Raw genomic sequence first — 19,192 nt, forward strand, 5'->3', positions numbered from 1 at the left:
AGGTGGGATACATTGTTCATGGGTAAAGAACACCACAAAATATTATGCTAAAGACTGTTTTTAATTGCCTCTTGTTAATTGTTAATTCTTGAGGAACACAATTCATTTTATTATTGAACCACTCAATTTGTAATTGTATAACTTTGTTAAAACTAAGAGGCAACAGTGCTGATACATTTTCTTTTAATGCACTTGAATATAGATAAATAGGTTTGCATTTTACTTGGTTTTATCTTTTATTTTCCCTTCTCTGTCCCTTTTCTATCTTTCTTTGCCTTTGTTTTCATCTCTCCCTGCATCGTAATTCTAATCTCAATGGCTGGCGGTATTTTTCCTCCATGAAAATTACTTGCCTGTTATTTTCTTTCAGGCCCTGACCCTGAAATCATCTGATCAAGCTGTTGATGCTGAGTGCATTTGCACATCCTGTCAATGGGATGAGAATAAGTCCCCAGCTTTTTTAATTACAAGGATAACATATTCACTCATCTAATAATGTAGATGGTTAGCAATTTTAAATTTTAATAATCAATTACTAGAAGTAATTCTCCATTAAATCACAAGAGAGTCATTAAATCTCAAAAGACATAACACGGCTGCATGCAAAAGCAGCAAATGCGCTATTTTTAACTACCATTAGGGAATATCTTATTCTCTTTCATTTCTATGCATTTCTCATACGTTTTCATGCAAACTGTCTCAATTACCACAGAAAGAGAATGCCTGATCACATAAATAATGAAGGAAAACACAGGAAAGCGTACAAGATTTGAGATTATTCCTTTGTTAAAGTATTGGAATAATTCAGGATGTGAATATATTTGGAGTGAAAGGCTCCAGTATTTCAACATATAATGACACAAGCTATCACATTTAATTCCCCACAATCACTTCATATGTGATGTTAAGCAGTGAAATGGTGTGACACATGCTAGAAGGAATATTATTATGTTTTACAACTTTTTAGATCCTGGCCATTGATATTTGAGAGTACTGATTATAAAATGGCAGAGTGCCAATTCTACTTTGTGTGCTGCAAAATTTCAGCTATGACTGAAAGTCGTAGACAACTTTATTCAATGGACACATTTTTCATACATCTATTCCTAATATTAAATAAGTAGTAAGCTCAAGTGAAAGTAAAATGTGAAAGTAAAAGAAGGGCTTACCCATTTGAATGACCATCTTGATTTTTCTAAGGGATTAACAACCCAACTGGACATTGGGAAACAGTTTACATTAGCTTGCAGAAAATATTTGAGAAAAAATATCATTGAAATGTAAATATATAAGCTTAAAGCAGTGAGTATCTGATTTAATAGTTGAAGTGAATAAGGATTTCTCTGTAAAAAAGAAATCAGTGTTTAGTTACTACTGAAGTAAGGGAAACTCTGCAAAGTAATTCAGTAAATTATGCTGAGACTTTTGTTATTGGTGATGTAGGAAGTAATCAGGATTCAGAAACAAAATCTAAGTTATTCAGTTACAGATAACAGTAAATTTGGAATTAAGGAGGGGCTTTAGTTTCATGAAAGAACTGAAGAGTTAGAGAAGGATGCAAATAAAATGTGAGAAAGAGCCTGAGAAAGAGCTTAAATATAGATAGCAGTAATGTTGCATATCTTTGAAGAAAAGATGAAATACATTTTGAAAGGATGTCTGAATTTTCAAGGAAAAAGGGAGAAAAAGCTGAGGAGCTATTGTAGACACAAAACTGACCATGTCCATTCAACAGAGAGCAATAGTTAACAAAGCAGAAGCTTGTACAAGGCCATACCTTGATTATTCGCTTAAAAGTCTGACCACAGAAATATCTAAAAATAATGAAAGATCGCGTAGAAGGACCATGAAACTTATTCCGGCATTAGAGAACTGAAAATCTGGAAATAGATAGGTTAAAATGGACTTTAGAATGATGTAGAAAAGCAGACTGAAAGTTAGTCTTCAGCACTACTGCAAGTCACAAGCATTATAATAGGATGAGGTGACACTGGCAAAAATGGGTAAGATAAAATTTTATGAAAGCAAATCAACATTAAAAAAAGATTATTGCTTGCAATTACCTTGAATGTAGGCATAGAGAATAAGGATTCTAGAACAATAAGACACAAATTACATGGTATTAGGCTAGAAAAGGGGAAGGTATGTGTAATGTTGAAAGATAACCAAATGTTTCTCTTCATTTGTCTTAACTTTATATCGTATAGGCAAAGAGGGGTGGTCTTTGCCCATAGAAATAAACTTGTCATTGGCCAGGTTACAAGTGATTAGGGCAATGAAAGAAACCTTTCAACATATTATATGATCAATATTGTCTCTAATAGAATTTTTTCAGACCTTTATCGTTTTGATGGATACATACCAGCAATAGAAAGCAATAAAATTAAGCTTTTTTGTTCCACAAGAATTTTGCATAAGTTCTACATTTAGTAACATAGAAGCAATATATAATTCCTAGTGTGTAGTTGCTAAGTCAAACTAGCTGCATTAATTTCACCAAAGCCAACACAAATTGATGTTTCATGATATATTGTTATAACATTGGTTTAACAAAAGGTTCTCCACAATAAAGGTAAAGTTGCCCTAAGGACAATAGGGTTGCTCTTTCATTAGGAGGAGAAAGTGAGGACTGCAAATGCTGGAGATCAGAGCTGAAAATGTGTTGCTGGAAAAGCGCAGCAGGTCAGGCAGCATCCAAGGAACAGGAGAATCGATGTTTCGGGCATAAGCCCTTCTTCAGGAATGAGGAAAGTGTGTCCAGCAGGCTAAGATAAAAGATAGGGAGGAGGGACTTGGGGGAGGGGTGTTGGAAATGCGATAGGTGGAAGGAGGTCAAGGTGAGGGTGATAGGCCGGAGTGGGGTGGGGGCGGAGAGGTCAAGAAGAAGATTGCAAGTTAGGAAGGCGGTGCTGAGTTCGAGGGATTTGACTGAGACAAGGTGGGGGGAGAGGAAATGAGGAAACTGGAGAAATCTGAGTTCATCCCTTGTGGTTGGAGGGTTCCTAGGCGGAAGATGAGGCACTCTTCCTCCAACCGTCGTTTGGAGGAAGAGCACCTCATCTTCCGCCTAGGAACCCTCCTACCACAAGGGATGAACTCAGATTTCTCCAGTTTCCTCATTTCCCCTCCCTATCGATTTGCTTAACTAGTTCAACTGAGGTGATGTATATAATTTATAATTGTTGGTATAACTTGAGCATTAATATTAAAATTAGATAAAGTGATAATGACTAAATATAACATTGAACTGGACAGATGTAATTGGCAATAATATATGTTGGAGCTTAAAGAGATGTACAAATCATGGCATTACATAATTCCTTTATAAAACAACAGAAAAAAAAGACCATAGGTCATGTCCACATCATGGAAAGTCAATGTTTTGGGCATAAGCCCTATGTCAAAAATATCGATTCTCCTGTTCCTTAGATGCTGCCTGACCGGCTGTGTTTTTCCAGTAGCACACTCTTCGACTCTGATCTCCAGCTGATCTGCAGTCCTCACTTTCTCCACATTCATATCATGTCAGGAAATACAGAGGAACCTTGATTATCTGAACATTGACTATCCAAATTTTGGATTATTCAGACAAGATCTCATGGTCCTGATGCTTGGCTAAATTGTGTTTTTGGAACATTCGATTATCCAAACATTCAATTATCCAAACAAAATACTCCCCACCCATATCGTTCATATAATTGAGGCTCCTCTGTACTTAATTCAGTAATTCATTGGTGACACCATGGTTGCTCAAGAAATGTTTGTTGTTTTAGATGATTCATTCAATATCCTTCAATTAAAGGAAAACTGGTGTTCAGACATAAGACCATTTATTATCTATTACTCATGCCTAAATAAACACTGGAAATTGTAATTTTTGGACTGAAAACTCAGGCTGTAATATACAGAGTACATTATATGCTACTGACATAATTTTCTTGAAGTGCTTGTATTATTAGATTTTCAGAATCACGATGTTAGCTTAGTTTGTACATGAACAATAAATGGGAAGAAATCTTTCGCTGTATTCACAAATGTAAGGTAACAGCCAATATTGTCCTGCTTGAGTAGAATGCAAAACCTATCCTATCTGCCTGCAAGAAGATGTCAGAATTAGACCTCATTAATGAACAGTGTCCATATTACCAGAGCTCATCTTTTATAAATTCTTAAGAGATATGACAGTGAGTCTGTCTTATGCAAAACTATGACTGGAGCAGCATTAAAAGATTAATACTATTTTAGCTCAGTCTCCCAAGCTGAAGTTTGTGCTGCTCTCAGAATGGGAGGTAGGGCAGCCAGGAAAACCTAATTACATGAGTTGCCAAAAAAATCAGGCTTCTGATGGCAGGATGACTGTTTGCAATTACTTCTCGGAACTTTAAAGTCAGGATGAGCTTCCTGACAGCAAACAGCAGGCAGCCCTTTTACATATATTTGTATCTCATGTATGGTCATTAAAAGGCCAGTTCACCAGAATTAAGTTCCCCTTCTCAACTGAGTACTACATGAGTGAGCAATATGTTGCTTTAGATTCACAACTGGATAAAAGTGGCAAGATAGATGAAGTAGTCACCTTCCTAGCCTTTTGAGTGAATAGTTGAAGCTTTGTCTTCTTTCCCATGCAATAATTAAGAATGGATGTTTGTTGTATAGCTTGCATGGGAGATAAAAGATTCCTTGAGGAAGGAGACTAGAGTAAATTGAGCATGGATCCAGGAAGTTGACCAAGGATAGAAGTCTGTCTTGGGAAGGGTGGAGAGCAGTTCTGGGAAGAGAAATAGGCTGACTGGGAAAGGGTGAATGGCCAAAATGTTTAATTGCAGGTGCCCACTCCAAAGTCATGCTCCTGGTGTGCAGAGAGTCCAACTACTCTTGAAATATGTTGCTGGGACCTTTGACCCCTTAAAGAAATGGCAGGGACATTAAACTTCTATCTAACCTATGGCAAAGTTTGGCATGTTCCTTATGTTTGTATTTGGAATGAACTGGGCGCACATAATTCTGCAAGAAAAGCAGTGACCCACTTCTTTACACCCTGTCAAACCTCTACTCCAGAAAGGAAGATTCCAGTTTATGTTGATACCATGTAAATCTACTGTTGGAATTTTCAGATTGAAATCAGAATATCTCATTAAAACCTCCTTGAGTTTTTGAAACTCTCCCAGGCTTTGTCGTTATCTATTCTTTGTGAAACGAAGTCTAAATGCAAAGTTACTCTTCCCTTGATGAATGGAAGTTGAAGAAACATTCATTTGTTAATGGAGACTAGTGATTTGTGTGTTGAAGCATTAGGGGAATTCCATTAATTCCTTTTGTGTTCTCTGTATCTACCAGGAACACATTTGTGAGTGTTTCTTTTTATTACTGTTGCCTTTGATTCTAGCATCTTGACAGCTTTGAACATGTTTTTCTTCTTGTATGGGTTAATATTCTGTGGCCTTGTATGGTGTATGAGAGATGGCTGTTAAAATTATGTGTTATATTTTATTGATAATACAAAAATAGTAAATACTTTCTTAGGTGTGAAAACCTGTTATCGGATGATCTCTATAGCTATGAATGAGTTGTAATGTTTTTGTTTCAAAAGTGAAAGAATATTCAGAAGGTCCACAAATGCAAGTTGGAGAACATCACCTCCTTTTCCATCTAAACACTTTACAGCTTTAAAAACTGAACATTGAGTTCAACAAATCCACAGCATGAACTGTTGATTGCAGCCTCTTCACACCATGCTAGCCCAACTCCCTTCACGTACATGCACGCACACACACACTCACACACCAACATACCACCAGCAGCCATGTATTGATTTTGTGGGTTTGTTCTCAGTAGAACTAATCTATTTTCTTCTATTCACTCCGATCATTAGCACATGTTCTACATCAATATCACTCTTTTACTACTATGAATATGCCCTTTCTCTTTTGGTGTGGGCACATTTATTTTCTGTTCCACTTGCTCCACTTCTCCCTTTGTCAACAGGATAAAAACCATAATTTTCTACATCTCTTTGATTCTTTTCAGTTGAGCATGGATCCAGGAATTTAATCGGTTTTCTATTTGCCTATCTGGTGCATGGGCAATTGATTCTGATTGTGAATTCTATCAAGTGTTTAATACAAATCGAAGGAAGACCAATAATAAGCTATCCCTCTCAATGAATACTACATTGGTTGCAGCTAACATACATATCATTTACAGTTTTTAACTGATCAACCATAAAATGCCGTAAATGGGGAAATAACCAAAACATGCAACAATAAAATCTATGACATAAAACACCCCCAAATTCTGCATAAATTTTAAAATGCTTCAGTAATATGTTTTACATAATAATTGACTTTCAAGTTTCCTTCGATGGTTGCAATTTGTTGGATAAACTGATATTATCGAGAAGAATGGTTTCAGAAGTGAGCTGTGGTTAAAATGAGTAAGATTTCTTGCAGTTTGCTTTGACACCAAAGGATTTCGATCTTGAACTGGCAAATGATTTTTCATTGTGATGTCATATTTTATGATAACTGAGCTAAGTGAGAAATAATATTTTTAAAATATTGTAACACCAGAACATTTTTATGAATAGAAGGTAAAGTAAAAACATGATTGCCTAGGGACATGCCCACATGTAAATAGTCAATAAATACCTTGGTTTTACCTTTATGCTTTTACATTTGTTCAGGGGTCATTCTTCTGTACGTTCCCCAGATGCAATGGTTTATCGCTTAAACATCCAATCAATGCCACACCTGGAAGAATGTGTATATTTATTCAATAACAGGGCGTGGATGTAGTGTACAGAACTCGTTAGACATACCCACAGGGAGTGTCAGCAGCCCCAGTGTTGCTTTTGCCAGAAGGTAGTCTAGAAACAGTCTAAAAATTCAATATCACATTGACTCAAAATGTTGCACAATCTCGCTTAGCTTCTTAACTGTTACTGCTTCCTTGCAAAATCTGCAAGTGAATATGAGCTTTGAGACAAAAGCTATACAGAGTCAAAACTTTAGCTTTACCTCACAAAATAAAGAATAGTTTAAAATATTGATGTTGATAAAATTATTTAATTGCAGTAATTAATTTCTTTATTACCTCAATTGCTGCAAAGGTAGCAAGATATGAGTCAATCTAGATTCCCAGTGGTATTGGAATGAATTGAAGATTTTCAGCCTTAATCATGAATTTAGCACAATTCACCTCTGTACTTCTGGTTCATGTGGTTAATATTGAGCCATACAGACTGAAAAGGCTTTTGGTTAATCTCTGGTTTGTGCTGAGTTAGTTGATTCCAGGTAAGTCATGGGTGAAATGCTGCAGTTGGTAACAGTGTCCTCAGAATAGGGGAATTCAAAATCAGTTATCCAGTGAGTACTGCTGTAATGTGCATATGCAGAGGTTTTAGCTAAAGTTCAAGGAAGAATAGGAATAAATTCACTCCTGACACCAATTCCTCACACCCCATTGCTAGTGTACACACACACACAAGCACATGTGCAGATATGTACAAAAACACACATGTAATAACAGAATTAACTGCCACCGTTGAAGGTTACTGAAGGTTTTCTAGAAGCATAAGTTACTTGTTCAGGAAACAGCAAGTGAAAAAGTGTAGAGGAAAAGAAACATCAACATCTATTATGTGCTTATGTAGTAATTTTGTGCAAGAATATCAGTATTTCCATCAATAAGTAGATAATAAACAGGAGCTAATAATGGTTAAAAATATTGTAAAAATGTTAAATACCTTCTTTAATTTCCCAACCAAAACAAAACAAGAGTGAACCCATTTATCTAGTGATCCACTTCCAGAGGTTTTATGTAAAGAGAATATTAGAGTGGGAACATATCTGATTTCTGATACTGTGTAGCAGGATATAAATCCCATTTTCCTGTTGTCACTGTCTCCATGTATTCATGTGGTGTATGGAGTGGGATATGATTTTACGTGAGAAATTGGAAAGTATCCAAATTTCTGCTTATCGTTGTACACTGTTCCAGCAAGCGGATGACTGCAACCAATCTCTGCTATTATGATGAATCTGAGTTTGACTCCTATCAAGGGGAAACAAGAGCCAAGTGATATTGTTGCCATACTATTAATCCAAAAACTCAGCTAACATTCTGGGGACCTGGGCTCAAATCCTGCCATGGCAGATCGTGGAATTTGATTTCAATAAGGTAGTAAGGTTCTAATGTTGACCATGAAACCATTTGTGAATAGTCAATTATTGGAAAAACTCCATTTGGATTCACAAATGTCCTTTAGACAAGGAAATCTGTCATCCTTACCTGGTCTGGCCTACATGTGACTCTCGACCCATTTGGATTCACAAATGTCCTTTAGAGAAGGAAATCTGCCATCCTTACCTGGTCTGGCCTAATTGTGATTCTAGACTCACAACAATGCCGTTGACTCTTAACTGCCCTCTGGGCCATTCAGGATAGACAATAAATGCTGGCCTATGTAGAGACAGCCACACCCTGTGAGTGAATTTTAAAAAAATAATGTACACGTCGGTGAACAAATATGTTTTATTACCAAAATAATATAGAGCTGTATGTATCTGTGCTGCTTTAGTACCAATATCACTCAGAAAACAAATATACAACCCAACATTTCAAGCAATGAAGGAGGGTTTTTAAAATATACCTTGCTATAATTTGTCCAAAAGGTTATTCATATGTCATTTCATAACAATTTCCCTTGTCTAAAAATAGCTTTTAAATTGAAATTGATAAATGAAAGAGTCCAACTGATCTCGTGGATTAATTTGTGAAGTATTCTTAAAAATGTGCTTCAATGCAATTCCTTTAGCATTTGCCAGAAAGCAAAACAAATGCCTTGTATAGCTTTGTGAGATAAAATTCTGAAAGGATAGCATGCAGAATGGCCTCCCAAACTGTGGGGTCTTGACCATCAGTGATGATGCCAGCCAAATCCTTTCTAGAGTGGGAGTGACAATGCTGTTGTGAGGGTTATCCATACAGTTCACATCCTATAGCTTTGGTGATGCGATGCCATTTATTTGCACACAAAGGAGAATTGGATTGTACCAATGCTACTTGGATGAAAACAATTTAAAGGCTTTAGGCACAAGGACAAATGATCACCACAAATGTACTTCAACTGACAGCAAACTATTTTTTGAGGGGTGCTCTGTACTGCTTGTGTGGAGCTCTACTGAGTCACTCAGTCATAAAAATGCTGACTTATTCTTGGTCAGCACAGTTGTTTTATAAAAATGAATAGCACATCTGCTCCAGATCACTACTGTTTTTAATTTTCTCACCAAGTAATAATTGCAGCTTTGAAAAGATCTACAATTCCAGAGTGAGTAATTCATGTTATTACAGGTAAGTAATACAACAGCTAAATAAAATCACAGCAGAAATACCATGCCAGCCATGCAATGTAGAAATATAATTATATGTTGATCAAGAAACTGAAAACACAGAAATCCTTACATGATACCACTGAAAACACGCCGTTCTGGATTCCAGAAACATCTTGGGTAGAATTACAGTAAATAATGAAGGAAAATATAGATGGTAAGGCTAACTGGTGCTTCACGACTTGACTTGCCACGATCTCCTGCCATTTTTGCTTAGGTTGCCCCTGGTATCTCCATCACCTACCATTGCAGATAAGTAATGAGCAGCAGGTGAGGCAAATACTCATGTTTCTATTGCTTCTCGGTGGCATTATGGGATAGGTGATGGCAAAGCCCAAGCAATTGTGGTAATTGTTGTCTGAGGTGCCCCATGAAAGAAGATGGTCTCACCTTCTCCAGCACAATTCTAGGTTTACTCTTAGTATCAGGATAAAGGTTGGGTCTGATTGGGAGTGTTAGGTGAAAATCAGTGGAACACCCAGACAGAAATTACATGTATTTGGAAAGGTAACAAATGATTAGAGATAGTCAACATGGCTTTGTGCATGGGAAATTGTGTCTAGCTAACTTGATTGAGTTGTTTGAAGAAGTAAGAAGTACACACCCTAAATCAGTTGTCAACATATTTGTTTGTACTTTTAGGATCCAACAAATTTTGTCCAATTGTAGAGTCACATCAAATGTTGAACACTATCTTGCAAGTATTGACAGTGCAAGGTTGGATATAGTCAGTACCTTATTCTTCCAAAATGACGTGGCATGGCGGCTCAGTGGTTAGCACTGCAGTCTCACAGTGCCCGGTACCTGGGTTCAATTCCAGCCTCAGGCAATTGTCTGTGTGGGATTTGCACATTCTCCCCGTGTCTGTGTGGGTTTTCTCCGGTTTCCTCCCACAATCCAAAGATGTGTCAGTCAGGTGGATTGACCATAATAAATTGCATTAGTCAGAGGGAAATGGGTCTGGGTGATTTACTCTTTGGAGGGTTGGTGGGGCCTATAGGTCTGTTTCCACATTGTGGGGAATATTATCTAACGAAGAGGATTGATGAATGTAGAGTGGTATGGACTTCAGTAAGGAATTTAACAAGGTTCCATGTGGTAGACTGGTTAACAAGGTTAGATCACATGGAATACAGGAAGAACTAGCCAATTGGATATAGAATTGGCTCAAAAGTAGGAGACAGAGGATGGTGGATGGTGGAGGGTGGCTTTTTGGTTTGGATGCCTGTGAGCAGCGGTGTCCCACAAAGTTTAGTGCTAGATCCACGTTTTTTGTCAGTTATATAAATGACTTGGCTGTGAACATAGGAGGAATGGTTACTAAGTTTGCAGATGACACCAAAATTGGAGGTGCAGTGGGTAGCAAAGAAGATTACCTCAGAATGCGATGGGACCTTAACCAGATGGGCCAAGGAGTGGCAAATGGAGTTTAATTTAGATAAATGTGAGGTTTGGTAAAGCAAATCAGAGCAGGACTTATACACTTAATGGTAAGGTCCTGGGGAGTGTTGTTGAACAAAGAGATCTTGGAGTGCAGGTTCATTGTTCCTTTAAAGTGGAGTCGCTAGTAGATAGGATAGTGAAGAAGGCGTTTTGTGTGCTTTCATTTTTTAGTCAGTGCATTGAGTATAGGAGTAGGGACAGAATGTTGCGGCTGTACAGGACATTGGATGGCCACTTTTGGAACATTGTGTTCAATTCTAGCCTCCCTGCTAAAGGAAGGATGTTGTGAAACTTGAAAGGGTTCAGAAAAGATTTACAAGGATGCTTACTAGGAGGGTTTAAGCTATTGAGAGAGGCTGAATAGGCTGGGACTATTTTCCCTGGAGCATTAGAGACTGAGGGTTGGCCTTCTAGAAGTTTATAAAAACATGAAATGCATGAATAGGGTAAATAGCCAAGGTCCTTTCCCCAAGGTAGGGAAGTCCAAAACTAGAGGGCAAAGGTTTAAGGTGAGAGGGAAAAGATTTAAAAGGGAACTAAGGGGGAACGTTTTCACGTGGAGGGTGGTGCGTGTATGGAATGAGCTGCCAGAGGAAGTGGTGGAGGCTGATACAATTACAACATTGAAAAGGCATCTGGATGGGTACATGAATAGGAAGGGTTTAGAGGCATAGGGACCAAATGCTGGCAAACAGGACTTGATTAATTTAGGATATCTGGTCAGCATGGACGAGTTGGACCGAAGGGACTGTTTTCATGCTGTGCATCTCTATGACCCTATGACCATCTAAAACATGAAAATTTCGAGTCTGTTATAACTTTTTTTTTCAAAAAATAATTCTATTGAATGTAAATACAGAGACATTCAAACTGGTTATAACATTATCTATTTGTATACACATATCACAAATGTCTGCATTTTTGTTATTGTTATTCATTTGTATGTGTGTATTCCTAGTTAAGCTGATATAAGAATAACTGCAGCAGAAATGAACAAGAATGAGTTTAAATCTAAAATGTCAGATCTTCTAACCAGACACCAATTTCTATTACAGTGATTGATTGAACAGCTAATCACATTCCAGTAAATTTTGACCAAAGCCATAGCATGATAACATTTCAAGACATTCCAATCTGTATATGTTTGTATCTGTGTATTTCAGATCTTTAATGGTTTTCGTCATCTGCCAAATATTTAACTGCTGCAAAATTCTTTAGAAATTACTCATGGTATCCACAGAATAGAATAGCATAATTTATTTTGCATATATTGTATAATTTAAGCCATGAGTAAGACAATAAAATTGTGCTTAATTTTTTGGGCTCACAAAATTCCATTGAAACAGCAAAATGGTATCCATAGTTTCTGCAAACATTTTTCTGATGAATTGAACTGTACATCTAATTGTCAAAGCCATCAAGCAGCACAGTAAGTATTGGCTAGATGTGTAGTCCTAGATGCCATTCACTGCACTCAGTATTCATCTTGCTCTATACACTGCATTTACTCTACCCATATACTACAACCAAAAGGGACCTCATTCCTTTAACATGCATTTAGTGTGTAACTATATGCAATGAATCATGTCAGTATCCTGATGGCAGTTATGGTACTTTCCTTCTGTTAATGTCCACTGTGCCAACTGGCAAAGCAGTGGATGGCAAGGACTACCATGATGACAAGAATGATAGCTCCAATGTATGGTCCATGCATACATACAATGCATACATGCAATGAAAGCTATGCTATCACAGACAATGGGCTGAATTTTACCAGAAAGTGACTAAGTATCAATTTTCATAGAGGGTTCCTCTCCGCAAGCCGAGAAAGTTTTCTCACGCTATTTCCTGTAGCTCACCTCATTAGCTATGCATTATGTCTTTATGATACTCCACTCTCACTATTTATCCTTTTACCAGCAGTCATTGCCAGCACCTCCCAGGATTCCAAGCTGTGGTGCCAGTTTTTAAAAGCTAATGCACCAGGTCAAATGTTGCCAATCAGAAGTTGTCCTTCACCGTGCATGTAATGGGAGGGAAACAAAAAAAAATCAAATGCTTCTGTAGCTACATTAGTGGCACGGATGATGCTTCATTGCAAATACAAGTACACAATCATAAATATATTGCTATTTGAGAACCTGACTTTACAGGTTGCTATCCTTGACAGCATCCATCTTAAAATCCTGTCTACAGGAGTTCTGCTCTTTCCTTAACGCCCAGTGTAGCTAACATCTTCTCATTGTTAAACATAGGACCATCACATACTGAAAAGCCTTCAAACATTCACTTTCATTCAGCAACAGGAATGAAAACAAAGAAACAAATAAAAGTTATATTTGCATGGAAACAGACAGAGCCTACATGTCTTATGAGCAACAATAAATTTATAATTGACAAATGAACACTGGGCCCAACTCACATCCAATGGAACTGGATGTGAATTAAATCCTGTCTGCCTTGTTGCATTCAATTCTGTAGTGCTCCATCATGCAAAAGCTAATGTTCCTCCTGTTCAATGTCCTCATTTTCCACCTCAGAAGATTGCTGGTACTTTCACACCTCTTCAGCATCCGTCATATTCCCTCTTATACTGTTCCAAGTGTGGAGGCTGCAGCATGCTGGGATTAAACAACACACCCTGTGTGGCTAATACTGCAAGGTCTCCCACCACCAACCCCCAAACCCACTCCCCAGTGCCAGACCGATCCAAGTATCACAACCTCACTTTCAGCAGATCTATTGTCTCTCCACAATGGTCTTTGTCCAGAATGGGCAGCATTGTATCTACATTCAGCCTCAGGTGGGTTGTTTAACAGACAACAGCCATAATTGCAGAAGATAGCTCTTGTCTTCTGAGGCTTCGGGCTGTTGAAATAAAACAGGAACGTGGGCGTTCTCAAGGATACAGATTTCTAAACAGTCAAACTGATGATCACAGATGACTTGTACATTGATGGAATGGAAACTTTTCTGTTCATTAACTCAACTGCATTATGATATAGCATTCTTAGTGGGATGTATGTAGAGTCTAAAGCACTGTACCCCTGGGGAAAGCCAGCTAATTTGGAAAAACTTACTGTCTGGGTGTCGTGGAAATTAAATTGACTCAACTCAAATGCTAGCAAGAGCAAAGAGAAAGTTTATTTTGAAGTTCTGCAGAGCTGACCCAATACATTGGCAAAATGCGGCATGTAAGGGTTACCTGAATAGCTTTCACATATTCCCTTTATACTAAACTTCACTTACTCTTATCACATCTCAAGGTCAAGAGCTGGGAACATTCGAGCTCCTTTCCACACATGGAGTTGTTTTCTCATTCCTTGACTGTTGATATGATAGTGACTGTCCTTGTGAGGCCAATAAGAGTCTGGTTACATTTTTTCTGATTCTGCTTTTCTGCCTGCCTGCAAGACTTTGCAAAGTATTCTTTTGCAGATTTCACAATAAATGTTAATTTTCCATTACATTTCCCCCCTTTTTGTCATTTTATGACAACAATGACAAAAACAAAAAAAAAAATGTACAGAGCCAGATAGCTATACATCAAATTGCTTAGGGAGCACTAGACCTTTCCTCAGATACCACCTACCTGTAATACAGCTTCATGGTGGTATCGTCACTTGCTCTGGTCTGCCCTGTACACAGCCCATTTTCACATGTCACATACTTCAACATCACGATATGGTGGGGTCCATGCAATCGGATCGTCCTGCGGTGGGGCCACTGATCATTTTACCATTTGGTATCCCACTACACTCATAAGCAAATGGCATAGGCAGGTACACAAGCAGGGTATTATACAAAGCACTATGAGTAAGACCAGTCCTATAACTAGTAGAACGTGTAGAATCTAATACCCCATCCTCCCCAAAGGGAGGTGAGCCATCGGAACCGGGAGTCATCTGCTTGGGGAGGCGGTCGCATCGCCGCCCTCATATGATTTTTTACACAAGTGATATTCTGGGACCCATCAGGAATATTAAAACAGCATGAGGTACCTAACATTTTGCAGACGCCCCCTCTCTCAGCCGTCAGTATGTCTAGTACTAATCGATTTTGTATCACTGCTTCCCTTACTGCCGTTAATTCAGTATTAATGAGGACTAGACCTTCCTTCGTCTCATTTGCTAACAGTAATACACTATATGCGAGGCCATTAATCTTGTTTATTGCCACCGTTGTCCCTTCTCTCAAGAGAATAGACCACCCAATGTTTGCTCCTGGTGTAGTCCAGGGGTCTGCGAGTGTGCACCCATTCCAATGCCGTGGGATGTCTCTTCTGGTTCGCCTGTTACTGGCCTTTGGGACGAACACTGTCGTGCTAGTGGACAGTACCGTGGGGTAGCGGCACCCCTTCCACCCTAGAGAGAGATGGTGGTGCCCTTTCTCTCCACAGGCCCATATTATACCCGCTATCATGGTCTGATTATTGATAAAGGAACACGTAATGATGATTGTATCATTCGCGTAGTTGCTGAGCAAGAGTCATTGTTAAAGTACAGTGTTATAGTACACTGGGAGATCCCCAAATGGAGTCTCCCCTGATTTGTGCAAATACATGTTTCTCCCCTGCCTTCCACTGTATGCAAGGCTGTGTGTCAGCCTTGGGAATGCAGTTAATCTTGAGTTCAGGTGGTGGCGCGAGATTTGACCTAATTGCTCCCCCTATCAGGGTCAGGGTAATTGCCGCCCACGGAAGCAGGCCGCTAGCATTTCTTGCCAGGCTCTCTATAATTGGTTCAGCAGTCCATCGCTGGGCTGTGTGCAAGCATATCCAACAAGGGTAGCCAACCTCAAATTTCTGGTGCTGTATTAGGGCCAAAGCACATGCTCTATTCCCTTCACATCTGGCCTTTTGCATCTCTCAACCTACTGGCGTCGCATTTACGCCATTTATCTCATGAAGGGCCATTTCCGCTACTGAGTTAAACTTTCGCTCGAGTCCCGGCCGACTCTCCCCCGATTCTGGCATGACATTAATGCCCTCTGCCCTGCTTGGGGTTAGGTCCATGATCTGGTTTAGTTGGTTGCTATGTCCTGCAGGGCCTTTTGCACTGCATCTCGGGGGTTTGGAGGGGGAGGGGCGTCTGTACCACTATATTCACCTGCCTATAGATGTCGGAGAAGGGTCTATCTAGTCCACACCACCAGACTCCCTCATTGGTCTTCTGAGTCTTGGATATTATCATCCGTGCCCTGGCACCTTCTTCCTTGATAATAGAATACCTATTTCCCGTGTCAGGTATCCCTGTAGCCGTAGTGGCTACTACTAAGTACCAGTCACTGGGACCACAAGGATCCTTGCATAAGTATTTGTTGTCCCCTTTATAGTCATCCTGGTTACTAAATGGCCATGGGTCACATGTAAAGGTCCCCTTAGCACCCTCAGTTAAGATTACCGTCTGCGGTTGTATCCCAAGTGCCCCTGACCTTATGAATAGTTCTGCCAGGGTGCTTGGTAACAGTGTGAGCTGGGGCAGCCCCATATTTAAATGAGACATCTAGCAACCTTACAATCCCTATGTATATAAGTCCAATCTGTTTTTCAGAGTTTCACGTTTTGCATTTATTTGGTTCCAGTGTCGTCCGATGTCTCCTCAAGTCCAGCTACACATTTGCAATGGCTGGCGTGTATCCCAGTGGCTCTTTTGGTGATCTTAACAGCTGTCTGTGTTGTAAGGAGCACTTGAAACACTCCCAGCCACATCTTTGCCTTCCAGCTTTTCCTCCTGAAGTCTTTCACCAATATCCAGTCTCAAGGTTCTAGATCATGCAGCTTCCCTTTTGCTGGTTGGAGTAGAGCTGCTTTCACTTGATTCTGTACCTTGTGGACTGCCCACCTCCACCTCAGCCTCTCTCTTTTCCCACAGCACCTCCCTCCAATGGCTGGGTGACCATTTGCATCATAGTAAGCTGAGCTTTATGTGCTTGGTATTCCATCTTTAGTTTCTGCTTATCCTTCTCTTGGGCCAGAAATTTTTCAGCATGTATCGCGTGTTGTTCTATCAAATTCAACTTTCCCATGTCCCAGGTAATACATGTGTCTTTTACCTTTTTCGCTATTTCATCCTTCATTCCATTGATGAAGCTGTTCCTTAGGTGTGCCTCTTATGCCGTGATCTCTGCCACCGTTATGTCCTCGGGTGGTGTCAATCCACTATGGGCGTTATGGACTTCAGTGAGGTATGTAAGATACTGGGACACTGTCTCACCTTACTGTTGTTTACACATTGCTATTTTGGTCATGTCCATTTGCATTGGGAATGCTTCCCTACAGGTGGTTGCCAGCGCTGCAACAAAAGCATTAAAGTCTCCGTTCTGCTCTGCTTGCGGGTTGGCTACTCTGGCATGGACGCTTGCGGCTGACCAGTTATACTTGATTTTGGTGACATCGGCACCCAGTTTTTGTCCCAGGAGACGTCTCATCTCATGTGACGTGGGACAGAACTCGGTACAGAAATTTGTCACTTCTTCAGCGAACTTATTACCTCCAGCCTCGTGTGGGTCAGGCAATTGCCCATAGGCACTTTCCAAATCCTTCATGGTCCATGGTCGGTGGACTAACACTGGGTACTCTTCTGGACCTGCAAATTCAACCATTGTTGCCTGCAGAACCACCTGGTTAGGTGATCATATGCCAGTACTCTTGCCGTCTGACATCGTCCGTTGTGGGGGGAGCGTCAACAGGCCCTGGATACATTTCGGTCTTGGAGTGGCTGTCCTTCTTTTGGGCTTCTTGCTTCAGTAGGTTGCGGGTACGAAGTGCTACCGGTGAAGTAGGAGACCCTGAGGCGGGCACCGCTGACTTGGAACCTTCGCCAGGCGGATCTCGTAGGGGGGGCTGTAGGTCTCGGAGGGCAGTCATCAATGTCAAGATCTGAAACAGACTTAAGACACTGTACAGCTTCATTAGGTTGTTTTCCGCGTGTGTCTGTATGTGCGCTGGTGTTTGTATGTGTATTTGATCTATTTTTTACTTGAGATTTCCTTTCCCTGATATCAGCCTCAGCCTTCCACATGTTATAGCACTCCAATTCATAGGTTCTATTTTTCCCTTCCATTTCTCCTTCTTTCTCTCCTCCAACCATGACCTCAATATTTCCAACTGCCTTTTACTAAAGCTCCCTCCGGAAAACCACATTCCTTGATCCACAATTCTAACTGCTTTACTGACTCTGGACCGTAATTATTTAGCATGTGTTGTATTTTTGGTTGGCCATTCCAAGTTCTCTGTGGACCCTCTTTTTGTTTGCTCTTGCTGGAGCCCATTTTCAGCATTACTGGAAAAGTGTTCAGCTCTCTCTCCCTCTCGCAGTACTGTTATCTTTTCCCTTTGAGTTGCTTTTATCTCTGGAGGTCTCTTCTCGAATTGGGCACATCCGCCTCAATGCCTTGGTTTTTGTAAACCAAGAAACCATATACACGGTACGTCTTTGGCGAGTCCAACTCAGTCAGTGATGGTTCCAAGTCTAAAATCACCCTTAAACTTGCTGTCTCTTAAGCACTCTAGAGATGGCAATCCCTCCCCTTGGGTTTTACTTGAATACTGCGCAAAAGAATACTGGACCCTCTTCCTGCTTTATTTATTCTATTAAAATGAATCTCTATGTAGGATTACTTAAGCCACAACTCTTACCCCGATCCTATTCGGATCGGATCCCGGCACTGGGGCGATCCACAGATTTCCAGTCCTCTCACGCAAAGGGGCCAATTTAGTGCTCTAAATGAAGTGAAAGCCCTTCAAGGCTTTTCCGGGCGAGCCCCCAAGTTTACTGTCATGGAAATTAAGTTGACTCAACTCAAGTGCTAGCAAGAGCAAAGAGAAAGTTTATTTTGAAGCTCTGAAGAGCTGACCCAATACATTGGCAAGATGCTGCATGTAAGGGATGCCTGAATAGCTTTCACATATTCCCTTTATACTAAACGTCGCTTACTCTTATCACATCTCAAGGTCAAGGGCTGGCAACATTTGAGCTCCTTTCCACACATGGAGTTGTTTTCTCATTCCTTGACTGTTGATCTGATAGTGACTGTCCTTGAGAGGCTACTGAGAGTCTGGTTACATTTTTCCTGACTCTGCTTTTCTGCCTGCCTGCAAGACTTTGCAAAGTATTCTTTTGCAGATTTCACAATAAATGTTAATTTTCCATTACACTGGGCCACAGCCCTGACCTTATCACAGGGAAATGAATGAAACTGTGCCCTCTGGCCCAAATTGAGAAGTCATCAGCCTTGATCTATTTTGATTTGAGGATTAAGAATTTACACATTGGTCTCCAGTGGATCCTTGAGAACATGGAAATGTAGACGTTAGGAGCAGGTGTAGGTAATTTGATCCCTTGAGTTTGCTTCAT

The 19,192-nt window shown here is 39.9% G+C and overlaps 1 pseudogene; it reads right to left on the minus strand.

Moving 5' to 3' along the window:
* Nucleotides 1–16,404: 16,404 nt before the first annotated feature.
* Nucleotides 16,405–17,703, minus strand: LOC148149633 (uncharacterized; annotated as a pseudogene).
* Nucleotides 17,704–19,192: the final 1,489 nt, after the last annotated feature.

This window comes from Chiloscyllium plagiosum, unplaced genomic scaffold, assembly GCF_037043375.1.
Source record: "Chiloscyllium plagiosum isolate Xiang-an unplaced genomic scaffold, Cpla_swu_hap1 HiC_scaffold_7, whole genome shotgun sequence".
NCBI classification, from domain to species: Eukaryota; Metazoa; Chordata; class Chondrichthyes; order Orectolobiformes; family Hemiscylliidae; genus Chiloscyllium; species Chiloscyllium plagiosum.